Raw genomic sequence first — 27,980 nt, 5'->3', positions numbered from 1 at the left:
GTATTGCTGGCCCTGATTCCCATGACCCCATGTGTACCATGCTTTAATGGGAGAGGAGAAGATCCACAGAAAACCTTAGACTTCATGCCCAAGCTACATGCCGTCCAGGTTCAGGTGGTTGCAGCCCCACATTGTCCTCAGCTGGGGCCAGTGAGTGGCTGGGGATATCCACGAACTTGTACCATGAGGCAGGCCTCTCAGGATCCTCTTGTGGGCACAAGGACACATCGAAAGAAGACACATTCCATCCCACCTGCCCCCTTGCCTATGAGGCCCTGTCAGTCTCCCAAGCCTAGCACTGTCTGTCTTCTAGGCATAACCAGGCAACCATTGTGAACTGCCTCCAGCTCTGTCACAATCTGTTCTCTCCCCCACAGACCTCCATCCCCCACACCACCACCTTCAACCCACAGCAACCAACAAGCACTGTTGACTGAAGTTCCTGTCCTGTTCAGCTCCTCCAATCCCTAAGTCCCAGAGAAATCACAGAGTTCTACATTAGATATAAACTGATTCGCCCAGTATCTCAGTCTTCTTATTAACTCTTACAACTTATATTAACCCATTATACTTATCTGTGTTAGCCATGTGGCTTGGTAACTTATTCAGCGAGGCAGCATGGTGAGAGCTTATTATTCTACCTCTGGCCAGGAAAGTGCTGTTGGTCCTTTCACTGTGCATCCTTGTGGGATTTTGTGTTGTTTGCACACAAGTAGACCTTATCTCAGTTACTCTAATGGTGTTTGGTCTGAATCATCTGTCCATACTCTCCTACTCTATTTGTTGGCAAGTCACTGTGTAGGTGCATTAAATTCTTATTAATGTCCTGTAGATAAATCTATGTAAGGTAGACCTGGTGACCCCAGCCCGCAGAGGCACAGTAAGCAGAAGCCTGCTAATCCTATATAGCCAGATGTCTCAAAACAAAAATAAACACACAAAAATTTTTCAAGGGCCACAATTGGTATTGGGTGTAGCTAGAGTACTTACAGGAGGCTCTGGGTTCCATTCCAGGACTGCCAATCATTTTAAAAATTAAACAAATGATACCAGTATTTGCCTACTAGGTCTGGATGCATGATTTCATTCCTTGACCAGAAGTGAGTAACATTAAAATATCCTCATGGTCAATTTGACAGTCCAGAAATATAGAAGTCATAGGACTTCACTCTTGTTCTTTCATTTGCCACATGATTTCATTGAATTAAAAATACCCAGCCAAGGGAACAAGCATAGGACCAAACTAGTCCCTCTGAATGTGGTTGACAGTTGCATGGCTGAGGCAGACTGAGGGGCCACTAACAATGGCACCAGGATTTATCTCTACTACATGTGCTGACTTTTTGGGATCCTGTTCTCTTTGAATGTATACCTTGCTCTGCCTAGATATAGTAGGGAGGACCTTGGACCCTCCACAAAACAAATGCCTTACCCTCTCTTAGGATTATATGGGGGTGGGAGGAGGGAATAGGAGGAGGGGAGGGCATGGAAATTTCAATTGATATTTTTTTAAAAAATCTAATAATTTTTTAAAAAAGATTTAAAATCTACCCAGCCAAGTTAGTAAGAATGCTTAGCATGTGTAAGGTCCTTCTAGTCCCAGCATTGCAATCCCAGATAAAGCCACTTCTGTTTGGTTGTTTATTGTTTTACCCTTAGACAGGATCTCCTTAGTTCATGCTTGCTTTGAACTCTCTGTCTATGGAATCTGTGATGACTTCAAAACCCTGATCTTCCTGCTTCCATCTTTAAACTGCTGGAATTACAAGTACACACTCTGCCTTAAGATTATCTATTATTTTAGGGGTAGAGTGAAACTGATAGTTCAGGACATGGAAAATCTTATTTTTAAATTCATTTACTTTTATTTCCTCTGCATTTTTATTTTGCCTGCATATGTATTTGTATGGGGCTGTGGGATAACCTGGAACTAAATTGCAAACCATTTTCAGCTGCCACCTGAGTGCTGGTAATTGAACCTGGTCTTTCTAGATGGGCAGCCAGTGTGCTTAACCATTGAGCCATCTCTCCAGTCTCAAGATAGCAATTTAATAAATTTTATTTTACATTTTATGTATGAGTCCTCTGCATATAGTCTTTCATTAATTCATTCATTCATTCATTCACTCATATATTTCTTTATCATTCATTTATTTATTATGGATAAAATGTTCTACTTGTATGTCTGCCTGTTGGCCAAAAGAGGGCACCAGACCTCATAACGGATGTTTGTGAGCCACTATATCATCCCTGGAGTTGGACTCAGGAATTCTGGAAGAGCATCAATGGCTCTTAAACCCTGTGTCATTTATCAAGCTCACTGCATATATTCTTGCACACCAGAAGAGGGCATCAGATCCTATTATAGGGATTCCTGAGAACACAGTTTATAGTTTATAGGTTCTAAGAAAGAATTTGGCCACATCGGGATTACATTGTAATAGGAAAGTCCGCTTCTTGTGATTTGTGTGGGTAGGAAGGGTGTTCGGCTAGGTAAGCAGGTTAAAGACTGGTTAATTTGAATGAATTCAGTGGGTGAGTCCAGACTTACCTGGTAACTGGCCCTGGGGAGACTAGGGCTAGGGAAAAACTCATAAAGTGTGTGGAGATGGAGGGCAAGTTGGCTTCTGCATTTTTGCATGGGAAAGACACTAATCCAAAGAGTATTTACTATCTTTAGACCTTGGGCAGGGCATTGTCTCCAGGATCAGCAAAAGCATATGGAGTCACACCATCAGAATCACAGACAAAAAAAAAAACCATTAAAAAGGTCTTTTGTAAAATATTTCCTTTATTTGTTTTCCTTATGGATGTCTGATTCAGCAGTATCCATTTGAGACCAGATCCATGGTAGAAAATAAAGGAGCAAAGGCACTGAAATCCCAAGGCAGGAATGATTTAAAATGGCCTTTGTTATCTAGACCTGGGGGTGGAATCCGTGCTCAGAATTGCCAAGCAGGCTTTAACTGCTGATCCACACCAGCAGTCTTGCAACTGACTTTTAAAGGCCACCATCAGTGTGGAGTTTGTTGCCTCCATTTCCTGTACTCTGCACCTCCATTATTCTTTCTCAATTGAGGCTCCTGTTATGACCACCTGCATGCTGATGGACCCAGTCTTGGGTCAAAGGCCCAGACTTCACTGGTTTTGTTTATCCCTCACTTATTTCCTGGCTGCTTAGGTAGAAGAAATAGAAGAACCAGAGGGAAGGGGAAGGAGAACAATGGAACCCGTGAGGTTCTTTATCCTGGCCAAGCAGGTGACTTTGTACATCAGGTCAGCAATATTGTCATTGCCTTCCCCTGGAATGGGTTCCTTCCTGTTGTTGATTAATTATATGTTTGTCAGGGATTGTGCTATACTGTCATACTTAGCAGAGAAAATTGGGAACATAGCGGTGAGGGAAATAGTGAGGGAAGCAGGGGAGGAGGAACAGAGAAGTGGGAGTGGGAAGAGAATATGAAAGAATGGAATGATCGAGATGGGGGAAGGACAGAGAGGGAGAGCAAGGAAAGAGATATCTAGATTGAGGGAGTCATTGTGGGGCTAGCAAGAAACCTGGTATGAGAAATTTCCAGGAATCCACAAGGATGAACCCAGCTAACACCCTTAGCCATTGTGGAGAAAGTGCCTGAACTGGCCTTTCCCTGTAATCAGATTGATAACTCTCTTAAATCTCATTATAGAACCTTCATCCAGCAGTTGATGGAAGCAGATGCAAAGATATACTGGCAAACACTGGTCTGAGCTTTTAAAATCTAGTCAAAGAGAGGGATGAGCGATAATATGATAACAGGAGTAAAGACCATGATGGGGATACCCAGTGACACAGCATACCTGAACTAATGGAAGTTCACTACTTCAGGCTTAACAGTAGAGGAACCAGCATAGGACCGAATTAGGCCCTCTGAATGTGGGTGACAGTTGTATGACTGCGGCAGACTGTGGGGCCACTGTCAGTGAGACCAGGATTTATCCCTACTGCTTGTGTACTGGCTCTTTGGACCCATTCTCTTTGGAAGGATACTTTGCTCAATTTAGATATAGTATGGTGAGCCTTTGTCCTATCTCAAACAATGGGCCAGACATTGTTGCCTTTCAATGGGAAGCCTCACATTCTCTGAGGAGTGAATGGTGGGAGAGTTGAAGGGGGTGGAAGGAGGTTAGGGAGCAGAAACTAGCATTGGTATGTACAAAGAGAAAATATAACCTTTCTTAAAAATTAAATTAATTAAAGAAAATATTGAAGCATGAATTTAGGAGTTAATCAAATCTTTCTCTTCCTATTTAATTTTTTTGAGACAAGGTCTTAATATATACCCACGGTTGGCACTAGATAGAAAAGCCTAGCCTTGAACTCACAGGCATGTCTCTGCCTCTGACTAGCAGGTCCTGGGATTAAAGCATGTGTTCTCATACCTCATCCAAACTGATTTGGTTTTATTTTGCTATGTATCTTCTGAATTTGAAACAATATTTTTAACATATGAGTTGTATATGTTCTTAAAAATGTTATTGGTAAAATCACATATATGTGAGTTCAAAAAAATAAATAATATGCTAGAAAAGTGCATGTGGTTTTTAGTGATATCTTCTTGACTTTTGTAATCTTTTGTCATGTAAATGTAATTATACAAATGTCAGTTTTGTAGATGTATTTTTATTTAGTTTTTCTCTAAAATAAAGTTCAATATCATCTCAATATGTAGGAACTATGAATACAGTTCTGCAATTTATAACTATATTTTTGTTGGTTGATCTGGAATCCAGTATGTTACCTTTTAAAGTATAAAGTAATAGAGAAATGTTGTTTTTGATTTTCTTAACTTGATGTGGAATTCCCCTATGTATGTGGTGAATATTACTGGTTAATAAAGGAATTGCTTGAGGGCTTCTTGGTTCCACACGACCCTCCCCTCCCCTCAAGTTCACCCTTTCGTCTGTGGGGTCCTTGGACCTCTAAGAGCCCGTCCCTGTGCTGAAGACAACCTTTCAGACTGGTGAGTTGGTGCCATCCCGGGGTGGGACGGAATGTCCAGGAAAGGAGTACTGGACCCCTTCAGCTCCTGCTGCAGGGACTTCTTCCTTCCACATGACCCTGCCTTCCCCAAGCCTGCCTTATTGTCTGTGAGGTTCTTGGCCCAGGAACAGTGGCTACTTTTGCACTGAGGCTATCCAACCAGAAGGAGTCCTGTCCCTGTGCTGAGGACAACTACCCAGACCTGTCCTTGGCCCAGGAACAGTCCTTGCTCCTGCACTGAGGAGATCAACTCAGAGTCAGTCACAGCATAGATTAGACCAAGACGCCAAGACTCTCTGGGCTATATTTGAAGGGAGAGATAGGCAGGCATCAATGCAAGAATTCCTCCAACAACCAAAAAGGCAACATGCTAACACCAGATTCCAGGGATCACACAACAAGAAGACTTGAACACCCTATTCCAGAAGAAGTAGAAGAAATTGACTTTAAACATGACATTATAAAAATAATAGAAAATCTTAAGCAGCATATGAAAACTGCTGTAAAGAAATGGAGAAGATAAACAAAACGGTAGAAGAAATGAATAAATTTCTCAAAGATACCCAAGAAAACCAAGATAAAGCAATCAAACAGTTCAAGACTTGAAAAATCAAATGGAGGCAATGAAAAATCACAAACCAAGAGAAGGCTAGATATGGAATTGGGGTAAACGAACAGGAACTACAGAGACAAGCATAACCAAGAGAATAGAAGAGAATGAAGAAAGAATCATAGACACATAAGATACTATGGAGGAAATAAACTCATTGATTAAAGAAAATAACAAATCCAACAAATTCTTAACACAAAACATCCAGGAAATCGGGGACACCATGAAAGACCAAACCTAAGAAGAATAGAGGTAGAAGAAGGAGATCCTCTTCGATGCCCATCTTCTTCTTGAAGTAGATTGGTGCTGCCAGGAGCAGAGTGTCTCATTGTTATGAAAAGTCCTAAGTCATTAAAACATTAAATGTCATATTCTGTAGTCTTTGAAAGATATGAAAAATGTCTATCTGAAATATATTTATGTACATCTAGAAAATCTAACTAACATAACTACAAGCTTGAATATTATCGATGATTATCAATTAACAACCTATATACATTACATTTTTAAATGAACTACACAATCACAATACCTTAATCAATATCAAAAATACATACATATATATATATGATATATATATATATATATATATATATATATATATATATATATATATATATATCAAGATTGGCGAGCATACAATTGAGCTCTGGATTCACCCTGTCCACATGTGCCTCTTGTAATTTTTCCTCAATCATTGTCAGTTCCTTTTCTGCTTCAGCTGTTAATTCTCTGGGACTGTTCAAGACTTTATCACCATCCAAGGTTTTGTTCAGATGAATTATTAGATCAGGTGTTATCCCAACAGCTGGTCATAGGCTGGAAATGTCTCCTAACAGTCTTTGAAAGTCATTAGGAGTCTGTAGCTGATCTCTCCTAATTTGTGTCTCTGTGTCTTAATTTTTTGCCAACCTATTTTATAATCTAAATAATCAACAGAATCTCCTTTCTGAATCTTTTCAGGAGCAATCTGCAATCCCCATTTAGGTAAAACTATCTTCATTTCTTCAAACAGTCTTTCCAAGGTATCCATGTTTGAATCAGATAACAAAATATCATCCACATAGTGATAGATTATAGACTTGGGAATTTTTTTTTGCGTATTATTAGCAGTGGTTGATTTACAAAATATTGGCACAGGGAGGGGCTGTTTAACATGCCCTGTGGGAGAACGGCTCACTGGTATCTCCTAGAAGGTTGAGACTTATTATAAGTAGGTACTGTGAAGGCAATCTTTTCTCTATCTTTCTCTTGTAAAGGTATAGTGAAGAAACAATCCTTTAAATCAATAGCTATGAGAGGCCATCCTTTTGGTAATAAAGAGGGCAAAGGAATTCCAGATTGCAGAGGGCCCATAGGTTGAATAACCTTGTTGATAGCCCTTAGATCTGTCACCATTCTACATTTACCAGATTTTTTCTTAACCACAAATACAGGAGAATTCCAAGGGCTGGTAGCTTCTTCTATATGGCGAGCATCTAATTGCTCTTGTACCAGCTGTTCTAAAGCCTGTAACTTTGCCTCAGCTAAAGGCCATTGCTCAGTCAACCATTTTAGAATCAAGTCTGTTGGTATCTCTGAAGGGACATCAATCGCTTCGTGTTCTTGTACAGCCCGAATGGATGGTTTCCTCCATCTGTAATATCTTTTAATATTGTTCTCAAAAATATAGGCTATAGAAGCATGTTAATTTGGGTATTCCATTGCTGTAATAGGTCACGGCCCCATAAATTCACTGCAATATTGGCTACATTATGGCCTTAGTTTTCCTATTTGTCCTTCTAGCCCTATGCATTCAACCCATCTCGTGTTTTGCCTTTCTCAAGAGAGGGTTCCAATTCCCAGGAACTGAACATTACATCCTGAAGAGGCCAATATGGATGCCAAGATTCTGGAGTGATGATACCTACATCTGTACCTGTGTCCAGAAGGCCAGTGATAAAAATGCCATTTACACACATTCTTAGTTTTGGTCTTTGATCACTTATAGAAGTTTGCCAAAATACAAGTAACTCATCCTTCAGGCCATTATTGCTTGCAACTGTAGGCATGGGGCTTCCTAATTTTCCTGACGAGGCACATTCTCTGCAGTAACAAGAAATGACTGAATCACATTCACCATGGGGTCCTGTGAGGCGCCCCTCAGGTTTCCCATCTGTAACAGGTTGCCTTGTCTATCTCTTGTTGACCCGCACTCATTTGTCCAATGCCTGCCTTTCCCACATCTCCTACATAAACCTGAAGTCCTTCTATTTCTGTTATTTCTAGAAGATGCATTATTGATATTTCTGGAAATCTGTTGTCTACAATTCCTTTTCATATGACCCATTTTGTCAGAATTAAAACATTTGGTATTTTGATGCCTTCTTTTACCATTGGAAATTGCTTCTTCTACCCATGTTTCAGTGCCATAGTCAAATGTATCAACATTCAGTGTATGCAAGACCCATTCATCCAAGGGCGCTGATCTGATCCTTAAAGGCCACAAGATCCTTTTGCACTCCACATTTGCATTTTCATAAGCCAAAGACTCAATTATTATACGCCTTGCTTCTGTGTCAGATATCCCTATTTGTACAGCTTTAGTTAGTCTTTGTAAAAAGTCACTAAAGGGTTCTCTCTGGCCCTGTTTACCTCTGATATATGATTCCATTCTCTGTCCTGGGTCTTGAACCCTGTCCCAAGTCTTTAAGGCTGCTTTAGTACATATGGATAGGGTGTGTTCATCATAATTTGCTTGTTCCAGAGGGTCAAAGAAGAACCCTTCGTCTAGAATTTGATCTAGGGAAATCTCAATTCCCTTGGCTCTTTCCTGCTGTTCTAAAAGTCTAGCCTCTGCCCTCTTCTGGGCTGCAGACATACACACAGACAGAATATTGTATACATAATAAATAAATAAATATTAAAAGTCTAGCTTCTTGCCTGAATAAGCATTTCCAATTCAATTGTGGTCCACTCTCTAGGATGGCTGAAACCAATTGAACCCAATCGTGTGGAGTGACCTTGTTGCTTCAAGACCATGTTTTTAGCATCTCTTTAATGAAGGAGAAGTGTAGCCCAAAACTCATAACAGCCTGTTTTATTTCTTTCAGATCATTCATACGGACGGGTTCCCATGTATGTTCCTTGATGACCCTAGGGTTTCTGGAACCAGTCACTTTCTCTGTTGTTATTACTGGAAAGGCATTTAGAGCTTTAGGTAGAGCTTTGTGGGAATTATCCCAGAGAGTTTTACTCACTGATGGAGTTAAAATTTGCCTTTCCACCGTCTGCTCCTATTCATCAGAATTTAGAATTTCCTCAATCTTTTCAAATCTGTTTACCATTGCCTTCTGCAAGGCCTGAATCTCCTGTCCAGAATTATGCTCCAAAGCCTTCATTGAAGATTCTAAGGGATGATGTTTGTCCATTAGAGATAATATATCATCTTTGGATAAAATTTTCATGGCATGAATTGTGCCTTCTTGTATTGATAATCTGTCAGCCAATCTGTCATATCCTTTAGACAAAATCTAATTGTCACATTCAGCAGTTTTAATTCTCTCAGTTAATGTTTCAGATCCTACAGATAGGGACTGAAGTTTATGGTCCAGATCAGCTGTTCCCTCCTCCATAGTAGTGATTCTTTCCTTAATATCAGACTGTACCTTTTCTAAATTTTGCTCAGTTGACAGAGTCATGTTAGACAAAGGTCTATTCTCTTCCTTGAGAACTTCAACCTCTTTCTTGAGGAAGTTGTTGTCAGTCTGAATTTTTAAGCATTCAGCCTCTGCCCTAAGAATCCTGGATTTGCCCTTTAAGAACTTTGTCATTCTTCTATTATCAAACCATAGTGTACCAAAAACAAGGAAAACGACCAACCCCAGAAATATCCATAGAAAAGGGTTATCAGACACCTCTTGTAAAATCTCCCACATGGTTTTTTAAAAAGCTGTGGAAACCTTGAATGGTGACGTTTTCAGACATTTTCAATCAAACCTGTATTTATTTTTATTTATCCTTATTTATTGATTGATTGACTGATTAAAACATATTTTTACTTGTAATGACTGTTGCCTGCCAGTAGGTGGCGGGGTGCACCTGAATTCACGTGGCTAGGAAGTCAGAGCCGGAACAGAATTCTGAAAAATATAAGCTCACAGTGCACGCGCAGCTTGAGGAGATAGAGTGATCGTGGTGGCACGGGGGTGCGCTTGGGTCAAGTCACACACCCTGTGGTCCATTTGCCTTACTTCTGTGATCGCAGGCGTGGGCAGTAAACCTCGGTGTTTACCAAGGCAGCAGTGGCTTCAAGGCCAGCAGCCTGTGTAAGAGCTGTGTAAGGCCTGAGCTCCATTTGCTGTGCGCGGACCAGCGTGTCACACTGGGCACTGGGCACTCTGTGGGTGCCAGCACCTGGACATGCAGCTGGGATCTAGACCTGGGCAGAGAGCCGCGGCAAGGAAGCGAGTGGGGTTCAGGCAATGAAAGGAATCAGAGACAGAGACCCACATTTGAGCCCGGACTGAAATCTCAAGGTCCAAACCAGGAGCAGATGGAGAGAGAGCACGAGCAAGGAATTCAGGACAACGAGGGGTGCACCCACACACTGAGACAATGGCGATGTTAATATTCATTTTTTAAAAAATGCTGCAATATCCCCACAACAATAGGCAGCAGAAATGCTGTAGGTCCCAAATGGTGGTAGCAGGCCACGTGGTGGCAGGCAGCAGGCTCTGGGAGCAGCCAGTCCCAGGCAGAAATGGCTGCCGGTTCCAGAGAGGTGGGCTGAGCGGTGGTGGCGGGCCATGTGGCAGCAGACAGTGGGTCCTGGGAGCAGCCAGTCCCAAGCAGAGATGGCTGCTGGTCTCAGAGCAGTGGTGGCGGGCCATGTGGCAGCAGGCAGTGGGCCTCAGGCAGAGACGGCTGCAGGTCCCTGAGCAATGGCTTGGTCCCAGGCAGGGAGACACATGGCGGGCAGGCAGAAGACAGAAACATGGATAGACACAACATGCAGGGTGAGGTTGAATGTTTATTCAGGGGGTTATGGAGGGTGAAAGGTGAAGGGGGGGACAGAGAGAGAAGGAGAGAGAGAGAGAGAGAGAGAGAGAGAGAGAGAGAGAGAGAGAGAGAGAGAGAGAGGAGAAAGAGACAGAGAAGGGGGAAGCAGAGAAGTGGGGAGAGAGGCAGAAGAGAAGCTGTCTCTCCGAGAGGAAGATGGAAAAGAGAGCAAGCTCAGGCCGGAAGCTGAAGATCAGCCTGCCTCAGAGGATGGGGGAGGGAGTAGGCATGGCTTGTCTCATAAAGGGACCAAAACCATAACATTCCCAGGTCTTCCTTATAATTAAAAGCAGATTAGACACCACAGTTTGAAGGAATTGGGGCGGCGAATTCTCAAAACTGCTTCCTGCTGATTTGTGGGCGTCATCTTTGGGGGGGGGGGACCTGAAGAAGGCTGTGTGCTGGGAACATCCTGGCATAGCTGGTCTCTTTGCTTCTGACCGATGTCTGTGGCATGGGAATGTCTGGTGTCCCTAAGGTATTGGCAGTACAAAGAACAAAGTTAAATTAAGGTTAAAAAAAAAATTTAGGACCAGGGAATTGAGGGGGATGTATCTGACCTGTTTAAGGTAGATTCTTTAATTCAGCTCTCTGGAACTCACAAGAACTCCTTGGGTTTATGAAAACAGAAGTTTTAGACATATAATGACTGTAGCATAAGAGATAAATTTGGTTTGAAATTTGTTTGGTGAGGTAATCTGGGAAAACCTCTCAGCTATCAAACTGTCAGAGATCTTTGAGAAGGATAAGATTTTACTTGAGTTACTGATTAAAAAATGACAGAGAACTTACTTGGTTGGCACCCAGAGCTACTCTTTTTTTGGGTTCTCCATGGTCATGGAAGGTTGCACTCGAGCTTTCCTGTTTAGCCCAGGGCCTGCCAGGCTGCAGAAGATCCTGTGGGCTAAGAAATCTGTAGGAAGACAGGCCTACCTTGACCTGAGCAGCTAGGCTGTCAATTCCAGTGATTCCGTCCACGTCTAGAGGTCTTTAGTTTAGATGAAAGGCAGTTTTGCCCAATGGTCAGCACTTGGCAGTCAAAGCGAACTGCAGAAGGACGTTATTCTGGTGTCCATTTGTCTTCTGTCTTCTTTGGAGGAAATAAGAGTGTGCTTCTAGGAGTCAACCTGTCTCTTTTGTTATGAAAAGTTTTTAAATATTAAATACTTAAATATCACATTCCCCAAATCTCTGAGCAGTTGAGGGCTGGATTAAATATAGCTGCAGTATATTGGCTCTTAACAGGTAAGATCCACATTTGTAAAAGGGCAGAAAGAAGAAACTGCTGGCACTGGAAGTTAATGCCAGAACTGACAATGGTAGAAAACAGCTTAAGAAACTTAAAGGTACATACCAGTTTAAAATATGAGACTCATGATTTTGTAGTCTGAAATGAGATGTAATGAACAATTATACATAGAAAGAGTGAACAGTAATTGGGCAACGTGGATGACTCTGATGGGCCCTATCAGAGACATGCCATTGCTCAAAACACATGTAACAGGGGCTGGAGAGATGGCTCAGCGGTTAAGAGCATTGCCTGCTCTTCCAAAGGTCCTGAGTTCAATTCCTAGCAACCACATGGTGGCTGACAACCATCTGTAATGAGGTCTGGTGGCCTCTTCAGGCCTGCACACAGACAGAATATTGTATACATAATAAATAAATAAATAAATATTTAAAAAAAACACACATGTAACAGAGTTAACAGGAGAATTTTAGTGAAAACCGGGTGAGAAGGCAGGGTAAAACCAGGAGAGTGTGGTCACGTGACCTGGCTCTCAGCCAAGATGGTGAAAAGGTCACCTGACCCATCTGGCCTTCAGCCAAGATGGCGACTGCCACATGTTGTCCGCTCTGTTGGTGAGCCGCCATGCCATAACAAAAGCCGCAGAGGGGAGGGGCAAAAGGCTGGAACCCAAAAAACTGGCCATTTAAATTTTTTTAAGGTAGTTGGGGCCATTTTTGAAAGAGACTGATAAGTGTGAGGCATTTAAAGCATGAGGCCGGAGTGATAGGTCTGGATGGCTTGGCTCCCATGGTCAAGGCCGAGAAAACACCCACAAAAACCATGGCACCTCAAGCCCACAACGAGAACGGCTCCCCGTTAAGGCAAGATGCAGATGGCACAAACACCCAGGCCCTGTGAACAGGTGTCCGAGCTCACGGGGGGGGGGGGTGCTATAACCTGGCTGAATCTACTCAAGCCTCCAATGGGAGAGGGATTCCCAGGCAGGAGGGATTCAGCCAAGGTCAGGCCGCACTGTACTGGCATGCTACACAGTAGCGGCAGTTACAACGAAAAGAAGGAAGAAAAGAAATGAAAAGAGAAAAAGAGGGAAAACTAGAGACCCCGGGCCTCCAGGCATGGGTGAGCTGAGGGGCTGGCTAAGGCCACGCCATCCCAGGCACGGGCTTAGCACAGGAGACAAGCTGAATTGAATGCCAGCGAAGGGAACAACCGAGGCCCTGAAGGCCCGCGGTTGGAGGTCCCCCCATCCCTAGAAACCGCAAAGGGTTGCCAGGAGCTCAACGGTCAATCCCTTGGGTTAAAAGAGATGGTTAAGCTGGCCGAGATGGGGACACTCACGATTAGTTGATTTGTTGTTTGGAGGAGCTGCGTCCAGGCAGATGGAACACGTGGGTCTTGGCAGAAAAGGTCCTTGGGTACTGATTCTGCCCCGGGAGGGAGCTCAGAGTCCCGGATGGCACCTAAAGCCGGAACTCGGGCCCCGGGTGGAAGTCCAGGGCGGGAGAATCATCTGAGTCATGGCACCATTAATATTCTTTTTTAAAAAATGCTGCAAGATCCCCGCGGCAGTAGGCAGCAGAAACGCTGTAGGTCCCAAATGGTGGTAGCAGGCCATGTGGTGGCAGGCAGTGGGCCCTGGGAGCAGACAGTCCCAGGCAGAGACAGCTGCTGGTCCCAGAGCAGTGGTGGCGGGCCATGTGGCAGCAGGCAGTGGGCCCCAGGCAGAGACGGCTGCTGGTCCCTGAGCGATGGCTGGTCCCAGGTAGGGAGACACATGGCGGGCAGGCAGAAGACAGAAACATGGATAGACACGACATGCAGGGTGAGGTTGAATGTTTATTCAGGGGGTTATGGAGGGGGAAGGGGGAACAGAGAGAGGGAGAGAGAGAGAGAGAGAGAGAGAGAGAGAGAGAGAGAGAGAGAGGAGAAAGAGACAGAGAAGGGGGAAGCAGAGAAGTGGGGAGAGAGGCAGAAGAGAAGCTGTCTCTCCGAGAGGAAGATGGAAAAGAGAACAAGCTCAGGCCGGAAGCTGAAGATCAGCCTGCCTCAGAGGATGGGGGAGGGAGTGGGCGTGGCTTGTCTCTTAAAGGGACCAAAACCATAACAGATGTTCTATCAGGAACTCACCAAGGCCAGCTGGCCTGGGTCTGAAAAAGCATGAGATAAAACCAGACTCGCTGAACATAGTGGACAATGAGGACTACTGAGAACTCAAGAACAATGGCAATGGGTTTTTGATCCTACTGCATGTACTGGCTTTGTGGGAGCCCAGGCAGTTTGGATGCTCACCTTACTAGACCTGGATAGAGGTGGGTGGTCCTTGGACTTCGCACAGGGCAGGGAACCCTGATTGCTCTTTGGGCTGACGAGGGAGGGAGACTTGATGGGGGAGGGGGAGAGAAATGGGAGGCGGTGGCGGGGAGGAGGCTGAAATCTTTAATAAATAAAAAGAAAAAAGAAAACTGCGGCGGGCTAGCGGCCCGGGAGGGGCAGGGGCAGGGGTGCAGTCGAGTAGTATGGCGGGCAGGGCCAAGTTGCCCTTCCTGAGTTCCGGTTGCTGACTTTCTCGAAGGTCCAGGAAAGATCTAGGCAGGGAGCTGTGCTGAGAGGGTACAATCTGTGTGGATGGAGAGGCCTCTGGTGAGGGGGGCCGCTGGCTCCCAGAGGTCCTCCGGGAGGCTCTGAGGCAGGGCAGGTATCCGAAAAGCCTCACGATTGGTGCCAAAATGAAGGGGTGTAAACGACCGGCAAATAGGATTAATCAGGCTAGCTTTAATAACAGCTTTATTAAGTTGAAGAAGGGGAGAGCTTACAAAACCAGGGTTCCAGCGATGAGCAGGAAATAAAAAGGGAAGGCGGGGAGCACACCCGCAATATTTATAAGTAAATAATAACCTCAGGAGATCCCGCCCTTCAAGCAAGGTGATTGGCTGGACTTTCCCTACATAGAACACAGCCTTAAATAGAGATTAACACAACTTAAGGGATAAAAGATACAACACAGGTAAGCTTTGAAATCATAGGACTAAAATGAAGAAGCGAGATACAAAAGTGACATGCTGTCTGATGTTTAAAATATCATACATCCAGAACAGTCGTATCCATAGAGACAAGCAGATTAGTGGTTGCCAGGGTGTGGGCGGAGGGTGAATGAGGAGTGATTACTTAGTGAGCAGGAATTGTTCCTATGATAATGAAAGGATTTAAAACTCTAGAGAGGTGGTAGATGAAAATATTGCTTGCCATTGAATTGAACACTGTAAAACAGTTCTTTGTATGTTTAGTGAATTTCATCTCAAAAATAAATATGAATGTTAATAGAGCTTAGAGAACTCCTTGTGTCTAGCAATGTGAATAATTATAAACATAAATAGTTCTAACAGAAAACCATGTAAGTGGTATACTCTTGCTGCCCAATAGAGGAAAATAGTCAGAATTCAGCTGTGATTGGTATTCCATAAACTGAACAATCTAATGGTTATTAAACCATTTTTTAACATTATATGGTTTCTTCTAACACCAAGTAGGCAGTTACTATAGAAATTATATTCGTGGGTATAATATCTTATCTTCCCAGAGAAATGACACATGCAAACTCTGCATTAGAGCATAAAACAAAAAACATCCAAAAGGGTGTCTGTCAAAAAACTGATAGTTTTCATTCTAGCCCTCACTTTTGAGTTTCCCATTTGTTCATTGAATGATGCAGAATCGATGCCTGACAGCCATAACCTTCAAGGAATCCAATGTAGAACAGGGAGAAGAAAGTATAAAGGAGACCATTATGGGTCATAATAAATATGAAAACATTTCACCAGCTTGTCCCCCACAGGAGCTGCCATGACTGAGGATTTGAGTAAAGAACTGTTTCTTCTTCTGAATTAGTTGTCTGGCAAGGGTGGCAAACTGGTACTCATTCCTCTGGAAAACAAATGTTAATCTATCAGATCAGATTATATATCTCCTCCTCCATGAGGTCTTCCCTGTAACCTCACCACTGAACCGTAGAATTATACCCCTGATTGTGGAATCCTTAAAATTTATCCAGTCCATATACTCATTTCATGTTTGGCCCTGTACTAGTTAGAAACACTGTATTATAAGAAACAGAAATCTCAAATTCTAATAACAATCAGTAAATGTAGAACTGTATTCAGAAAGTTTTTTTTTTAATTTGGAGTTCATTAGGGACATCAAAGGAGATTTTCTTCCTGTCCTTTTTAGATGTCTAGTTAATTTTATCTTGTCTTTCCTTGTGGCTGGAAGATGGTGGCCTACAGTCCCAGGGCCCCTTGTTTCTCTGAATACATGCAGAAGAGTTAGTTGTTTCTAAAACTCCTTGTGTAAGTTAGGGCTGTTGCAGCGATGGAATACCATGACCAAAGCAAGTTGGGGAGGAAAGGGTTTATCTGACTGACACTTTCGCATTGCTGTTCATCACTGAAAGAAGCCAGGGCAGAAACTTAAACAAGGCAGGAACCTGGAGGCAGAAGCTGATGCAGAGGCCATGGTGGGGTCCTGCTTACTGGCTTATTCTACCTGGCCTACTCAGCCAGCTTTCTTATAGAACCCAGGACCAGCAACCCCACTCTCAATGGAATGGGCCTTCCCCATCATTCACTAATTTAAAAACTGCTCTACAAGCTTGTGTACAGTCTGAGATTACGGAGGCATTTTTATCAGTTGATGCCCCCTCTCTCCAATGGTTCTATCTAGCTTGTGTGACTTGACTTAAAAATAGCCAGCATATTCCCCCAGAAGAAAAATACAAAAAGCTATCCTAAAACCAACTCTCAGTGGCTTCAATTGCATCACAGCTAAACAATAGCATAGAATGCAACTATTAAGAGTTATTGAGCTGGGATGATGCTAATTAATTTATATTGGAAGCCTAAATACTCAGGCAAGTATGTGACACTAATGAACAGGGGGTGGCTATGATAGTGTCTGACACTGGGTCATGGTTTACATATTGGCATTATCACAGAAATCCCTAACTACAATTGCCTCCTACACACACACACACAACACACACACACACTACACACTGAACATTTCCGGGTTGTAAAAAATCACTTTTAGCCAGGCTGGCACAAGCCTTTAATACCAGTATTTGGGAGGCAGAGGCTGGTGGATCTCTGTGAGTTTGAGGTTAGCCTGCTGGTCTACAGAGCAAGTTCCAGGGCAACACAGAGAAACACTCTTAAAAAAAATCAAAACCAAAAAAAAAAAAAAAAGGAGCTAAGTAGTGGTGGTACATGCCTTTTTCCTTTAATCCCAGCACTTAAGAGGCAGAGGCAGGTGGATCTCTGTGAGTTTGAGACCAGCCTGGTATACAGAGCGAGTTCCAAGACAGTCAGGGCTGTTGCACAGAGAAACCCTGTCCCGAAAAACTAAATAAGTAAATAAGCAAGTAAATAAATAAATAAATAAATAAATGAAGGAAAAAGAAATCATTTTCATTATATTCCAGCCCAGAGTTCAAGTGGCTCTTTTGTGCCACGCCCTTGTCTGCAAGCCTTGCCTTTTCCCTCACTACTTACTACTCTAGATATGCTTTCTTTCTCAGCAATGGCTCTTCTGCATAGGCCTTTTAAGTCTAAACTGCATCCACAGACCCCACATTTGACTGCTTGTCTCTGGAAAGTTCTTACTCACATTTCTAAATTGAAGAGTATTGGTATCTGTTCCTTTCTGCTCTGTCTTAAGTTTCTTCCTCAGGCCAAATACGGAACTGGTGTCAGAATGGTAGTTGCTCCTACTCTGTAAAATGAAGAAGACTGCTTTTGGTCCATTTTCCTTCCCGCTGGTATTCTGCAGCCTCCAGACATGTTGGAAAGTATTGCAGACCTGGCAGATTGAGTGAGTACTGGGTTTGAAAATTTAAAATCTACTTTGTCTTGTGAAAACTGAAACACTGGGCACACATCCAGTCTTACCAAGGACACCCATTCCTCCTTTCTGTGAGTTAAGCACCGTTCCGAGCCCCTTACGGCTCAGCCTCCCTGTGTCTGAGCTTGCAAGAGTTGAGGACAGCAGATGATGTCATATCTAGCATGGGCAGCATGCCTCTGCAGCAGTGTCTCCTGGCCCACTTTCACGAGGCTCTAGGAGAGAGAGGAGAGAGAGGGAGGGAGGGAGGAGAGAGAGAGAGAGAGAGAGAGAGAGAGAGAGAGAGAGAGAGAGAGAGAGAGAGACAGAGAGACAGAGAGACAGAGAGACAGAGAGAGAGAGACAGAGAGAGAGCCTTACTTACCTGCAGCTCCCTGCACTTCAAGGGGAGTTCTACTTGCCTGGCTTACAGAGAGCCCTGAAAGCTTATCCCTTCCTGAGGACTCTGTTCTCCAGTCATCAACTAGGGCCTCTGAGACCGTGAAGGTTCCCTGGTGCTTGCTCCTCTGCAGCAGCCCACTTCCTTACAGCAGGTGGCAGAAGCAAACTGGGGACTAACGCGTAATCTTGGGCTTTTCTCCCCAGGTTTAAAGGCATTTGAGGCTGAAACCACCTTCATTGGGAGCAGAAGGGGGGAGCATGTCTCCCAGAGAAGAAAAGACTCACCTCTTTCCTGTGGGACAGACAGCTTCCTCATCCAAGGGCCCATGCCGGGCAAAGGGACCACTAGTGGTAAAAGGGGACGCCAGGCCTGGAAACTTGGATTAGTTAGCTACTGTGCTAAGGGCAAACATTCCCACTACTCAGTGTGTTCGGTGTATTCATGAAGCATTGTGGGTGGGAAGAGAAGGCTTGCCAGAGGAGGCCTAGATGGGGAGAATATACACGTGCGCGCGCGCGCGCGCACACACACACACACACACACACACACACACCCTCGTGGCTCAGACATACTCATGTGCTTCTAGAAGTTCAGGAGAGGAGGCAGCTAAGGACTGACTTCCAAGTCAGTCAAAGGTCTAGGGAAGGCCAGTCCTAGTATGGTAGAAAAAGTGGGATGAGGCCAAATAGGGAAGGAGTACTGACAAGAGAAGCATTAGCTGTCTCCCACCCTCTCTGCCGCCCTCCTAGTCCTCTCTGCTTTCCCCTCCCCCACTTCCACAGAGGCGTTTTCTCACCCCCTACTTTACACCATGGATATCCTGGTGTTAGGGTGTCAGTGGCTAAACCTGCTCTGTCAAGGGCAAATTATCTGCAGCTATGCAACAGGTCAATTTCACCCTTGTGCTGTGCATAGGTTATGGCAAAGCTTCCCTTGACCACCGCCACTCCCTTAAGCAGAAACTAAACTGGCCGCCCACATCACTGGGTAGGACTCACCGAAAGATATGACCCGGACACTTGAGAGAGTGGCAAATAGTTGTGGAGACTGCTTGGCTTCTGGCAGCACAGAGGAGCTAATTAAACCTCTTTCGCCAATCCTACTGGGCTGTCCCCCGACTTGCCTGCACCTCCTTATGGCAAAATGGGAAGTACTACAAGTGGCCATGGATCCCATGATCGCCTACCTGTTCTATAACGCCCCATGGGGAGTCCTTATTCACTGTTTTGGGCTTTGGTCAGGCTGTTCTAGAAAGGACTCCGTTGCTGCATTTGGCTGATCTAGGGATCAACAAGTCACCAAGTCAACCACTGGACTGAAGGGAAATAGGAAGATTCTGAAGAACTTTAGAAACAAGAACAACAAACAAACAGGAAAGGAGAGGATCAGTGTGATTAGGTAGTGTAAAGCACATCTGCTTTGAGAAAGAGGTACTCCAGCTTCTTCCAAATGGCACATCTGAACTTTAATGTCATGTATAGACTTGCAGATTTCTTTGCTTCCTATGTATAAATAACACAAATTTAATGGAATTTATTTCATTCCAATATGAAGACTATAGACAAAAAAAATTATTACTCAAATCAAATTCTAGAATCTTGATGTAAGTTACTGGTCTTCCAGAATAGAACATAATCGGGTTTTTTTTTTTCAGGTAGTCTTTGTGTTTGTTTGTTTGAGACAAAGTCTCCCTGTACCTCTGACTATCCTGGAACTGGCTATGTTGACCAGGCTGACCTCAAACTCATAGAGGCCTGCCTCCGCCTCCTGAGTGCTGGTTTTCAAAGTAGTTTTAAGAAACAATATGTTTCTTGATATTTTGGTCCATTATTTGTAGACAACTATTGAAAATATTAATGAAATAAATTGTACAAATAAATAGAAATTTAGATTGATCTTCAAATGTAACCTGTTAGATTGTTTTGTATTCAAATTACTAGGGTCTAAAATTGGACAAATCCTATTCCTACAGGAATGTTGTCATTAAAATCACTTTTATATACTTGACTAATCCACTCCATTTTAAAGTGTTTGTTCCATTTCTGTGTTTTGTTTTTCAAATCTTTAAAAATCCATAATTTTAAGAGGCATTCTCCTAATTGTCATCAGAGAACCTTCATTCAGTAGCTGATGGAAACAAATGCAGAGGTTCACAGCCAAGAACAGAGACAAACTCTGGGGATCCTGTTGAAGTGAGGGAGGAAGGATTGTATGAATGAGGGGGAGGCAGGGTGATCACAAGGTAACCCACAGAAACAACTATCCCGGGCTCATAAGAGCCCACAGACTCTGGACCCACAGCTAGGGAGCCTGCATGGGACTGACCTAAGCCCTCTGCATGTGTGTGACAGTTGTGTAGCTTGGTCTATTTGTGGAACTTCTAGCAGTGGGATCAGGACCTGTCCCTAACTAACATTTTGGTTGGCTTTTGTGGACTTCTTCCCATGCTGGTTTGCCTTGCCCAGCCTTAGTACAAAGGGAGGATCTTAGTCCTACCTCAATTTGGCATGCCATGTTTTGATGACACTCATGGAAGGTCTGCCCCTTTCTGAATAGAGACAGAGGAGGAGTAGATGGGGAGGGGGAGGGAACAGAAGGAGAGGGGAAATTGCAGACAGGATGAAAAATAAATGAATAAAAATTAATTAATAAAAAATCATTCCAGAAGCAAAGACCATTGAAAAATAAAAGCACAAGGAGCATGCGAGAATCAAGTGAAGACAACTTTATAAAGTGTTCAGCAAAATATCTGAACTTTCAGGCTAAGGAGTTGGCTTACCATTATGGTACACAAGGATGAGAACCTGAGTTCAGATCCCTGTACCCACATAAAAGCTGGCTAGTGCTGCATCTGCAACCTCAGAGTTGAGTGGGGGTATGTGTGGTGGAAGGTAGGTTCCTGGAGCTCACTGGCTAGCCAGCCTACCTAGTGAAGGAGCTCCAAGGTTCAGTGAGATACCCTGTCTCAAAAAAAGGTGGAGGGTGATAGGTGAAAACACTCATCAGCCTCTGGTCTCCATATGCACCGGTAGACATGCCAATACCCACCCACCCCCCACAAACACACACAAACTGGATTATACTAAGCAATCTGTATGTATTCACTTCCTTTTACTTATGGTTCCAAGAAAAGTGACAGGTCAATTTTGTTTTAGGATAATTTTTTATTTAAATCTTGGATGCTGGGGTAGTGAGACTGCTCAGTGGGTAAAATCACTTGTCCCCAAACTGCACTGCCTGAGTTCAATCCCTGTATCTCATATAGTGGAAGGAAAGAAATGACTTCTAACACCCACTCCCTGTAAATAAATAAACAAAATAAACAAATAGATGTAAGAAAAAATTTAAATGTAAATATTTTTTTAAAGATTTATTTATTTGTGTGTATTAGTTTTTATGCATCCCAGAAGAAGGCATCGGATTCCAACATAGATGGTTGTGAGCCACTGTGTGGTTGTTGGGAACTGAACTCAGGACCTCTGGTAGAAAAATCAGTGCTTTTAACTGCTGAGTCATCTCTCCAGCCCATAAAAGTCTAACGCTTGAATTTTCCCTGGATCCTGTTTTTAAGTTCTTGAGTATGTTTGAGCAAGATGAAAGAATTCTTAGACTATGGCAAGGCGAAGGATTGCTGAGAATTGAACCCAGATCCTTGCTTAAGTTTTTGGAAAAGTTCTCATTCTGGCAAGGGTAGCAGGTAGGATAAATGCAGAATTTTACCTCTCCCTCCACTCCTCCAAGTCCAAACACCCAGTCTTATCCACATCTCTGTAGTGGAACACCTGATAAAGCCTTCTTCCTCCCTCCCCAACACTCATATCAGAAGACCTCCCATGCTCATGGATCAGTAGGATTAATATACTAAAAATGGCCATCCTACTGAGAGCACTCTAAAAATTCAAAATGATCCCCAATTCCCATCAAAATTAAATTCAAATACAATTCTTCACAGCTCATGAAAGGACACTTTTCAGTTTCATATGAAAACATACACACATACACACAACTCACGATAGCTAAAGAAAACCTGAATAATAAAATTGCTGGAGGTATCACCATCCCTTGTTTCAAATCATAATACAAAGCTATAGTAATAAAAATCATAATGGTATTAACATAAAACCAAAAATATTGATGACTGAAATGTAATTGAACCCAGACACAAATCGACAACATCCATGGACACCTGCGTTTTTATAATGCCAGAAATACACACTAAAAAACAGACAGCATCTTCATCAAATGATGCTGGTCAAACTGGACACCTGCATGTAGAAGAATCTGAATAGACCCATACTTACCACCCTGCACAAAACTCAAGGCTAAATAGATCAAAGATCTTAACATAAAACCAGACACAGTGAACATGATAGATGAGAAATTGGAGACTAGCCTTGAATGCATTGGCACAGGAAAAGACTTTCTGAAGAGAATACTGTTAGCACAAGCACTAAGGTCAACAATTATTAAATGGGACCTCATGAAACTGAAAAACTTCTGCTCAGTGAAGGACATCATCTTTCTACAAAAGAGGCAGCCTACAGAATGGGAAAAGATTTCTACCAACTACAAACCTAATAGAGAGCTAATATAAGTATAAAAAGAACCCCGAAAAAGCTAGATATCAAGAAAGTAAATAACCCGATTAAAAATGAGGTATAGATATAAACAGAAAATTCTCAATAGAGGAATCTAAAATGGCTGAGAAACATTTAAGGAAGTATTCATCATCTTTAACCATCAGGGAAATGCAAATCAAAACTACTTTGAGATTTCATCTTATACCTGTCAGAATGACTAAGATCAATAACAAGTGACAGCTCATTCTGGCAAAGATTTGGAGTGAGGGGAACACTCTTCTGTAGCTAGTAGGAATGCAGACTTGTACAACCACTACAAAAATCAGTGTGGTGGTTCATTAGGAAGATAGGAACCAATCCAGTTATACCACTTTGGGCATATACATAAAGGATGCTTCATCCTACTACAAGAGATATTTGCTCAATCATGTTCATTGATGCTCTAGTCATAATAACCAGAAATTGGAGACAACTTGTATGCCCTTCAACAGAAGAATGGATAAAGAAAATGTGGTATGTTTACAAAATTAGTCAGACATTTTAAAAAATGAAATGCTCAAGTAAATGCATCAACTACAAAAAAAGTCATCCTGAGTGAGGTACCCAGACTCAGAAAGATAAATATGGTATGTATTAACTTACATGGAAGATATAAATTGCTACATCAATGATAACCAAACTCTATAGAACCACAGAAGTTAGGTATAGGCTAGAGTAAGGGACTATTGTGAATAGATAGATCTTCCTAGGAAAGGGAACTAGAATAGATAGTTATGGATGGCGGGAGAGCCTGGAATAGGAGGATCAAATTGTGAGGGGGAGAAGAGGGGAGATGAGGGAAAGAATACAGGAGGATACAGCTAAAATGAAAGATCATTTGAGGGGTAATATGGAAACCTAATAGAGTAGAAGCTTCCTAAAATATGCACATATATGAAGAGGCAATCTAGATGAAATCACCAAATAATAGATGAGACTGAGTCTCAACTAGATCTCTCTTGAAATCAAATGAAGTTTCCAGTACTGGGATTGGGTTACAATTAATTGAGTTGTTGGCCAAAGGGGTCCCATGGGAATCCTCAACAACCCAGGCTGTTGACAAGACTATAAGTTGTTTTCCAGAAACTGACAGCAAGTCCCCATTGCTGAAGACAACATCTACACAACTCCTTGAACATGGAGAAGATGAGCTGGTTCCTCAAAGAGCCTTCACCCCTATGTGCTAGTGTTTCATACACAAAGGTACTCTGCAAGCTCTCAAAAGAGAAACACCGCCAACAACCTAGCCACAAGCCCTTTGATCTACAATGGTGTCCCATCTCTAAAATGTGCTAGTGCAATGGTGGCCCAAAGCTGTGGGAGTAACCACCCAATTCCTAATTTGACTTAAGGACCATTCCATGAGATGGAATCCGTACCTGACACAGCTTGAAGCAGAGGGGGACAAATACAGAGGCCCACAGCCAGATATTATGCAGAGAGTGAGAGACCTTAGAACATCCAGCCCTAAATGGGGTGGCTCCATCAAATCCCTTCCCTCCGAACTCAGGGAACCCTGTGAAAGATAAAGCAGAAAAAGTGTAAAGGTAGGAGCAGAGAGAGGACACCAAGAAAACAAGACCCTCTAAATCACCATTATCAAAGCTCATATGAACTCACAGAGACTGAAGCAACAAACCCTAACCCTAACCCTGTATCAGCAGGGTTCTGCACTGTACGGGTCTATACCCGGTCCTCTGTTATTTATGGGAGCTGATGTGGGAGTTGAATGTAACATATTATCCTTAATTGGAAGCTATAATGGTTCAAGGAAATACATGTTAAAAGCTGGAGAACTCAGAATGTCTCTGTTAGTAGTGTCATAACACAGAAATGTCTTGCTTTTTAACTAACATGCCAAGTTCCATAAATGTTAGCAATTAGGGGTAGCTTGGAGAAGCTGATGAGAGCAGGATCTTTATAACTTTTCTGTAAACCCAAATTATTCTAGATTCTTTTTTGACACAGGCTTTTTCTGGGTAACAAGCTTGGCTGTCCTTCAACTCGATTTATAGATCAGGCTGGCCTCGAACTCACAGAGATCCACCTACCTCTGCCTCCTGAGTGCTGGGACTAAAGGCGTGTGACACCAACCCTCCTCCAAATTATTCTAAAATAAAACATTTTCCCACAATACAAGAAAAAAAGATAAAAAATTTTAATTTTTATGAAAAGTTCTATTTTTTCCCCACAAAGCAATAAGTAACAAAAGATAAGGAACCAAAATTAGCCCCTACCTCATAATGCTCTTTACATACGATATAGTTCTGGGATTATGAAGGATACTCAATAAAAGATTGATAAATGTTTTTGTTATAATTTCGAACCACTTAAGGGTAATATAGGCCTCAGGTATGAATTGGATGTGTTCAAGAAGAGGTGAAAGCAGTCTTCCTAAGGTTTCATATGCAAACTAATTGCATAGGCATCGTGCAAAATGCTGATCCTGTTTTAAATAGGACTTGGCTGGAGTCCAACTATCAGAATTTCTTACCAGCTTCAAGTGTTCCTAATATTGTTAGCTAGTCTCAGTTGAGTAACAGGGAGCTAGATGCTCCGTTGAGGGCCTTCTGGAGAAGGCATGTGACAATGCATCAGACAGAGCAATGAGGCAGATCTCTGTCACCTTGCGTGGTGACCACCTACCACATGTGGCTGCCAAGCAGTTGAAAAGTGCTTCGTCTGAATCTGAGGAGTAATGCAAGTATAAGTTACACAGCGATTTGGCCCCAAATAGCCGAAATTGCCTCATTAATAGTTTCTACTGACTATAATCTGAAATAGGAGTGTTTTGAATATATTGGGTTAGGTTGGAGCTCAGTGGAAGCACACTTGTCTGGCATGCATGCATGAGGTCCTAGGTTGACCCTCTAAGAGGAAAAAAAAAGAGAAAAAGAAAGATTTAGAAACCCCCGCTAATCTAAGGAAATTGGCTTGTATCTCGAAGTTGACACAGTCTTAAAGAATTTCTTTTTTTTTCTTTCTTTGTGGCAGTCTGGAAAGAACTCAGCACTGATAAGAAGGGTAAATGGAGAGGGAGAGAGTAGCTCTTAGAAGCAGCAAGAGATTTTTTTACCAGGGTCTAAACAATTGTCTATAAAACACTTCCAAGTTATGTTAGAGTTAGAATTCATGATTCTATCCTCTTGAATAGCTTATATAATTAGACAGAATATGTGTGGTCAAAAACTGGTCTTTATGGGAGAGACTAGATAATAGAAGCTAATTTATAAGGGAAATATACAGCTTTGATAAGGAGGATTAGATTTTCGTGTTATAGCACTAAAGAATGTTAAAAATGAAATAATGCAACCAAACTGCAAATGTGTTAGTGTGGCATATGCTTATGTTCCTAAATTGCTATTGTTTTTGCTCACATGTAGAATTTTAAACATGAGTCATTTAAAAACAATGAACCCTTTAAAAATTTACCTAGTTGATACTAGTTGGAAGTAGTGATTGAGTGGGAAAACACAGTTTTGTACAAAAGCTAAGATGGTGATTTGCCCAAGGGGCAGGCCATAATTCTACAAGTTTCAGTGAATTGGATGTGAAATGCAATCCCAGGCCATAGCTTGTTGGAGGAGGCTGCTCGTTCATTTCCCAGCCGCCCAGACTCGAAATAATCACATAGGAACTATATTATTTGCAATACTGTTTGGCCAATAGCTTAATCGTATTTCTGGCTAATTCTTATATCCTAAACTAACCCATCTCCATTAATCTGTGCATCACCACGAGGTTGTGGCCTACCAGCAGTTTCAGAAGGCTCCACTAGGCCTCTGTCTCTGGTGGCTGGTACATGGCTTCTCTTTGACTCTGCCTGTTCTCTCTCTGTATATCTTCCAACCTGGCTATAGTCTGTTAAGCCATTGGTTGAAAGCAACTTCTTTATTAACCAATAAAAGCAACACATATACAGAAGGATTCCCACATGAATGGCTACACATATACTATGTGTCACTGAAGAGAGTCCAAACCTTCCAAGTTATAAGGACTATACACACAGGATTTTACCCATTTGTCTAAGAGGGTGTTGCTCTGCTGTTGTCTAAAATGAAAGAATTCACATTTTATAATGAAAATATTTATTTTATGTGTATGGGTGCTTTATTTGCATTTATTTCTCCACACCACTTGAGTGCCTGGTGTCAGTGGATGCCACCGAATCTCTTGGGACTGGAGTCTTTTGAGCCTTGGGAACTGAATGTTGGGAATTGAATTCTTGTCCTCTAAGAAGAGCAGCTTGTGCTCTTAACTGCTGAGACATCTCTTCTGTCTCCTAGAATTCTCATTTTGGAATGCATGCACGTGTTTCTTATCTTTAGAGTAATGAAGTTTCTGACATTAATGAAGGCATTCGATTTATTTTTTATTTTTTGAGACAGGGCTTCTCTGCAGCTTTGGAGCCTGTGCTGGAACTTGCTCTGTAGACCAGGCCGGCCTCGAACTCACAGAGATCCACCTGTCTCTGCCTCCCAAGTGCTGGGATTAAAGGCATGAGCCACCAACACCCGGCTAAAGAAGACATTCTTAGAGTTGCACACTTGGGCACTGAAGTCAATCTCAAGTTGAAATCCGAATTCTGCCAGTTATGACATAACTCTGCTTCACTTTTATGACCTAATTTTTCTTAGTTGTTAGGAGGTGAAAATAAAAGTATCAACCTTGTAAGGCAGCTTCAAGCAAAAGAGCTGTTAGCATCACGTTGGCACATGGTTAAGTGCTCCATAATGTCATTTATTATATCATGTGTGCTGCCTGAAGAAATTTTTTTAAAAGTAGATGTGAACGAGATGAGGAAGATTCTTTTGGAATAAATCAATTCAAAACATTACCTTATTCAACAAATAACCTCAGGACTGTGTGCCTTGAACTCATTGACTTATACCTATGTAAATAAAAAACACTATTATTAACACTTGTGTGATTGTGGAAACTGTGATATAGTGAAAAAAATGGAGGTAGCCTTCATGTATTAATTTAGCTAATGGATTTACCCAGAAGTTTCTGGTTTTCTCGTCCAGCGGCTGTGGGAACTGGGGTCTGAAGCTGGTGGTCAAGCTTTTCTAGCCAATTGTGAGTGAAAGACCCCCACAGTATAGACAAACAGCTAAGCAGCAGCAATGCCAGGCTTAAACTTTGGAGCAACGCAAGTAACATTA

The 27,980-nt window shown here is 42.5% G+C and overlaps 1 protein-coding gene across 2 annotated transcripts in view; it reads left to right on the top strand.

Moving 5' to 3' along the window:
• The window catches only part of LOC121441644 (E3 ubiquitin-protein ligase RLIM-like), a 195,184-nt gene extending 174,993 nt beyond the window's left edge, over positions 1-20,191 (top strand). Inside the window, exons 3-4 of one of the 2 annotated variants that reach the window (XR_005973484.1) lie at positions 17,632-17,784; positions 18,400-20,191. The gene's annotated coding sequence lies outside the window, so the exon portion shown is untranslated. The remainder of the gene's footprint in view (positions 1-17,631; positions 17,785-18,399) is intronic. The other variant, XR_005973485.1, reaches the window with a different exon arrangement.
• The last annotated feature ends 7,789 nt before the right edge of the window (positions 20,192-27,980 follow it).

The sequence above is a fragment of the Microtus oregoni genome, unplaced genomic scaffold (genome assembly GCF_018167655.1).
Source record: "Microtus oregoni isolate MIOR12 unplaced genomic scaffold, Mior012 000080F_ref0000499, whole genome shotgun sequence".
In the NCBI taxonomy this organism is placed as follows: domain Eukaryota; kingdom Metazoa; phylum Chordata; class Mammalia; order Rodentia; family Cricetidae; genus Microtus; species Microtus oregoni.
This window is presented reverse-complemented; position numbering and strand designations above follow the sequence as displayed.